This window comes from Haliaeetus leucocephalus, unplaced genomic scaffold (assembly GCF_000737465.1).
Source record: "Haliaeetus leucocephalus isolate CR32 unplaced genomic scaffold, Haliaeetus_leucocephalus-4.0 Scaffold395, whole genome shotgun sequence".
Classification (NCBI taxonomy): Eukaryota; Metazoa; Chordata; class Aves; order Accipitriformes; family Accipitridae; genus Haliaeetus; species Haliaeetus leucocephalus.
Window position 1 is genome coordinate 7,493,456 of NW_010972831.1, and position 5,973 is coordinate 7,499,428.

Genomic DNA, 5,973 nt, shown 5'->3' on the forward strand with positions numbered 1-5,973 from the left:
TCATTACAGCATGTTGTGCGAGCGGCAGCCTGGCTCCGCAGACATGGCCGTCTGGGGACAGCGCGTGGCCGGCCGGGCACCGACCACCGGGCACAGCCCCGGCACGACCCTGGAGTGTCCGAGACAGGGATTTCCACACCAAACTGATGGCTCAGGATGGTTTATTGGTGCCTACCTCCACTCGCTTTTCCTCTGGAGAGCGAAGGCGATGCACGCTCGCCTCCCGGGGCTCTGCTCCAACGCGGGAGCTACCCCAGGTCCCACCCTGGTGTCCCGGATGGTATCAGGTCCCCGAAACAGGACTGTCCCTGTCCTTGTCTGGCAACTCGTTTTAAGTATTGCCACCCTGCCGGCTGGCACAGCCGCTCGTGGCGGTGGTGCATACACTGGAGGCATAGAAAAGGTTTTCCATTGTCATTTTTAAAGCTAAACAAGTCCATATCTTACGTATGAAAGTACTGGAATTCAAATAGGGGAGTGAAACCCACGCTGGTATTTGGAAATGCCATTTCCCTCCCATGCGAAGCACCAGCCCTGTAGAATATTAATCTGGGGTTTTAAAAGGTACGGTAGGAAATCATCTTTCCAGAGCACACACAGCCCTAAACCATTCCTCAAACACTGGAGCAATCCTACAGCACCAGAGGACTCTGCCCTGTGTGTTTGCTTGTCCAGCCTGCGGACGGAGGTGGGAAGGGAAGCTTTCCGTGTGCTTCCTTGTGCAGGGGACATAATCTCCTGCAGGTATGCAGGCAAGATTTGTTTCAAATTAACACCTTATTGATTTTGTGTAAAGACATCCAAGGGAACGGCAGTGAGCAGAGATTATGCGCAGCGCACGGCAGGCGCCCACAGAGCTCCATCGGCACGCAGCCCCGCTCCGCTCTCCCGCTGCATTTCACCTTGTGCACAGAGGCCACGGTGATGGAGCCGCTACAAACACCACGAGCCGACCCCACGAAGTGAAGGGGAACGCTTCCCTTCACGAGCTTTGGGACAGCTTCTCTGGTTTTACACGAGAAGTGGTAACAGCCTACGGGGCGTAAAATTTGGTGTGGGTTTAGGTTGGTTTGAGAGTATGCAGCTGATCCGGGACTCGGAGATCCATCCAGGGACTCCGTGCAAAGCTCAGGTCGGGATGAGGACAAACACCCAAGCTCCTTCGCAGAGGTTAAGTGACCCTTTGGGAAACTCCTCTGGCTGGCAGCAGGCAGGCCAGGACCAAGGGCAACAGGTTTTACTATCTAGGGTGCTGGCTGGGAAGGAGTGCTTGTCCTCGCCATCAACAGCCCGGCACGGCAAGCGTTAATGAGAAATTTCAGAGAGGGGAGAAGAGGAAGACCCTGCTGTGGTTAGACTTAACTTACTTGATCTGAGAGCGTATGTGGAATAAATGTGCCAGATTTTAAAAATGAGTTTTGTTTATTAGCACACCCTTAAGGAAATAAATCATACATCATTAGGAGTGATGTCTTCTCACCAGCCATCTTCATTATTACTAACACATTTATCTAATAGCCGTGCAAATTTCTTTCAGCCATTTATTCTGGAATCTTACAGGCTTTACAAATATTAACTAATTACAGCAATGAAGATTTTATTTCAACAACTGAAAAAACACATTGGTAGGGAATTCTGCAGACTCAGAGTTTCAGAGTCTGAACATCTCGGGAAGTTTCCATTTTCATACGCACACGCCATCAGCGCGCTCCCAGCACGAGGCGGATCAGCACAGAATAGCTCCTTCAGATAATTGTTATCGGTGTAGTTTCACCGGCAGGAGAAACACGCTTTGTAAAACTGTTCGCTAGGGTTTGGGGTTGCTCCCGAAGGAAACGTAGATAAGTAAGGGACTCTCCATTTGAAACAAGGTTTACTTGTTTGTAAGCAAAACGAGCTCCCGCGCCTTCGTGGTGATGTTGGTTTGGGGTTGGATGCATCGGCTGCTGCTCTCCGGAGCCACCTTCACCTGTGGAGACAGAGAGATGAGAAGAGCACCCAGGGACCCGGCTGATAGGAAGTTCTCGGTGCCCGGTAATTCCCGAGTGACAAACTCAATAACACGTTAGGAAAGGCCACGAGGAAGGAGAGGAGCGGGGTGATGTCTCCCCAGCTGGCTGATTAACTATTCCGGTTACGTAGCACCGTGCGTGCATGTTTCTGGGAGCGGGTGACGTGAGAAGTTGTAACGTGCGATGTTAAGAGCCTGCTGCCAGGAGTTCAACAAATAACCGTGCATCGAAAGTACGGAACAGGAAGAAGACCGGTTCAGACCGCGGCATAACAAAGCCAGGGGTGAGCAGCCTTTCGCGTGACATTTTTGCCTCTTTGGAGTGATAATGCCACCATGGGGCTGCGTTTCCAGCGCAGGCGATGCCCTGCGGAGCGAGATGGCCCCTCCGGTGCTGCCAAGACTCCGGAGCCTCGTCCGGCCCTCTGCGGCAGCCCCGGGGAGGGCAACGCAGACAGGGTCTTGGGGGCAAGGGGGGGGTCCCCATCCACCAGGCAACAGGATAAGGAAGGGAGCTGAGGGGTGATGGAGTCTGAAGGGTGCGGTGCATCCGCATGGGAGTTGGGAGATTTGGGTTGCGCCCATCTCTGGGTGACCCTCGAGGAGCTGCTCCCCACCCCGCACCCTCCTGCACGGCCTCCCCAACGCAGCGGTTCTGGCAGGGATCTGCAGGCCCAGCTGGAATATGAACGATCACAATGTTGAGGAATTTTTTTTTTTATGAACGCGACGTGTTTTTAGCAATGAGCTTCTGAGCATGGAGGATTGGTCCTCGGTAATGCTGGTGTGCGGCTCTGCCCTGCATGGGGGGACTTGTCCCGGAGCGCAGCAGAGGACAGCAGAGCATCGTCAGGCAGGACCCTCACGGGGATGGACTCTACCCCTGGCCTCTCCTGGAAAAATTAAGCTGAAACTAGTGGGATTTCACATTCTAGAACAAAAAGATCTGTTTTTTCATCTTGAAAAAGTTATGCTGATGCATTTCAGAGTAATGGGATTGTGGCTGTGCGTGCCATACCCTTGCTATAGTGTTGAAAAGAGCTGTGTATGCGTATAGCCAAACTTAGAACATCACCCGCTGTACAAAGAAAGGGAAGGTAACGGGGGTTTTAAACGTGCATTTTAAATAAAATAACGTGTTTGGCCACATCTCCTTACTGCAGTGCTCCAGTTCCATGCCAGTGCAGTGGTGACCCTGTAGAAATGAGATGCTCAATTAGTAGCTCAGGTGTCGTGAGCAGCGCAGTGCCATGCAGTGCTAACAAGCCCTGTCTGGAGCGTGCCAGTGACCTCTTTAACTGCCTCCACGCTTGCAGCGCAGGGGTGTGCGAGCACTTTGAGCCACGGGCTCCCACGCAGCCTCTGCCTTTTACCTGGTTTTTACCCGCCCCTGGCCCGGGCAGACAAAATGTTGTGCTGAGCTGCGGACACCCGGCAGCCAGGAACTCTGCTGGGCTCCGACCGCATAAACCCAGCTGCCTCGATTTGTGTGTGTACGATAAAGCAGGGAGAAAGAAGGGCACGCTGGCCAGAGCCTCCCCGTCCCGTCAGAAGCCTTAAAATAGAAGCCTGTGTAAACAGGGTGTGACATAGGATATTATATAGTAATGTGGTATCAAATTATAGAATCTATATATAGAAGAAGATTAATCGGAGGTCAGGACTAAGCAGACAGCTATAAACACAGCCAGGAGCTCTGGATTCATTTTCACCAACGGTGAGGGAAGTTTGTGACCCCTGGTCCAGGTGATGCTGTTTTTATCACCCTGAACCACTGAGATCTGCTCCTGCATCTGCAGCAGGTAGGCAGAGAGAAGCGCTGGTTTCCCACCAGTGCGGGCGTATTCTCCCTGTATTTTATTGGGATAGTCCTGTTTGTTTTGATTTCAATTATTTTTCTCAAGCGCTCTGCGTGACGGTGATGTCAGACATCGAAAGCTGACATTCTGCTGATGACAAAAACCCTCTTATATTGGGAACCCTCTTCTCCAGCTGCTTGCAAAGGACGAGTAACGCAGCAGCCCTTTTTCAGGGCACACATGGGAAGCCAGTGACAGTGTGTCCACTCTCAGAAACAAGAAAAACAATTTGCCCAGAGTCACGCAGCAGGTCAGCGGCAGGAGCAGGGGGAAAGGTCTGGACACCCTCTTCCCTCCGACACTGCCAAGAGAACCACTGCCTCTGCACAAAATCGTGTATACGTGTTAGATAGGTGAATGAGATTGACTCTCACTCCCAGGGAAGTTCAGCGACTGTGAAATTAGTAAATTACACAGGCCCACAGAACTTAGAAAAACAATATAATCCTGGGGGTACTGAAATAATTAATTTGCTAATCAACTACACCTTGCTTTTTTTAATTTGCAACTAGCACTCTGTTTTCTTTCCCCATTTCAGCCACCTCAAGAAGAGCAATATTTCGGGTAGCAAAGCCGGAGGGGCCCGGGCCAGGGCCGAGCGCGGCGGCACGGCACCCCGGGGGCTGCGGGGTGCTGGGGAGAAGCTGCCTTAGCACCGCGGTGACCCCAGCAAGAGCTGGGCGATGCTTTTGGGGGGGCCTCGCCGTGCTCCGGATCCAGCCCCCGGATCCAGCCACCAACTTGCGAGGGAAGAGCCGGAGCCGCAGGGCTCCCGCAGATGTTTTGTGCTGGTTTGTCTCCCGGTCTCGCCGCACCGTTGTTTGCTTTAAATCATTTCGAATGCGGAGGTTGTCAGACAAGACAATTAACATGGGGAAGGGGGAAAGTATTACCATCCATTATTTGCCATAACATGAATTTAAGCCGGGAAGTCAAATGATAAAATATGTGGTGAAAAGTGGTGGTGGTGGGAGTGCCTAAATGAGTAATAGCCTTGGGCTTCTGAGCCTTGAACTTAACGTGCTAAGTAAATCCCCGAGGTCAAAAAGTACGAAAATTGTTGCAGCTTGGGGAGATATATTTTAACTTTGCAAAAGGTCCTCGCAAACCCGCTGCCGGGGCTCGGTGGCGAGGCAGATGCGGAGCAGCGTGCCGCTCCGGCGGCCGCCTGCAGCTGTGGGCGGCCGGGGGCTGCCGCTCCTGGGTTTGGACCCCCAGGTCGGGGGCTGGTGGCTTGTTTTAGGGGGGTGGGGGCAACCAAAAAAAAAAATCAAATACCATCAGGTGAGGAGCGGGCTGTTTGGGGCTGAGGGCTGCGCGCAGGGGCTCCGGCGGGGAGCGGCTCCTGCGGGTCCCTGCTCCGGCGAGAGAAACGATCGAAACCCCCGCTGTAACCCCCCCCCCCGCCCCGGGCCCCCCCGGAGCCGGAGCGGGCCCGGGCCTCCCCGGCGAGCCGGGGTCCCCGCTCCGCCGAGCCGTGCCTTCCCACCTTGCTCCAAGGCTTCCCCTTTAAAACCTCTTTCTCCCCCTCGAGCTGACCATGCGGCTGAATTTATGGAGAGAGATGTTTTAGCAGAAATCCCCCCGAGTCTCCCATCAGCCCTAAATCCCCAGCCTGCTCTCCCTGGGAGACCTCATGACACAGAGCATGCCAAAACAGCTTCGTTTTGCCTATGCATTAGCAATCTATTTTACCTTTTTGACATCTCTCACACATAAAACCGTAAGAGAGAAATAAAATATCTGTCTCTGGGCGAAAATAAAGCTTTGCCTCCCTCCTGATCTATAGGATATAAAATAAAGCCATGGCTTTGATAGTGGCTTTTCCTTATACTGGAGTTGCTTTTGCACACACGGAGACAATGAAGATGGATGAGCCGGGATCGGTGCATCCTCCTGGGGTTTGTTTCACCCTCTTTTTTTATAGTCTCCCCCCGCCCCCGCCACCTCTTTACTTTTCTTTCTTTTCTCTTTTATTCGTCTTTTATCTGCCCTTTAACAACGGGAAGGATCCCCTTCAGCTGGCACACACCCGGGCTCCCCCGCCGGGCTCCCCCTGCCCTGTCCCGCTCGCCCCGGGCCCGGACCGACCCCCCCAGCCGG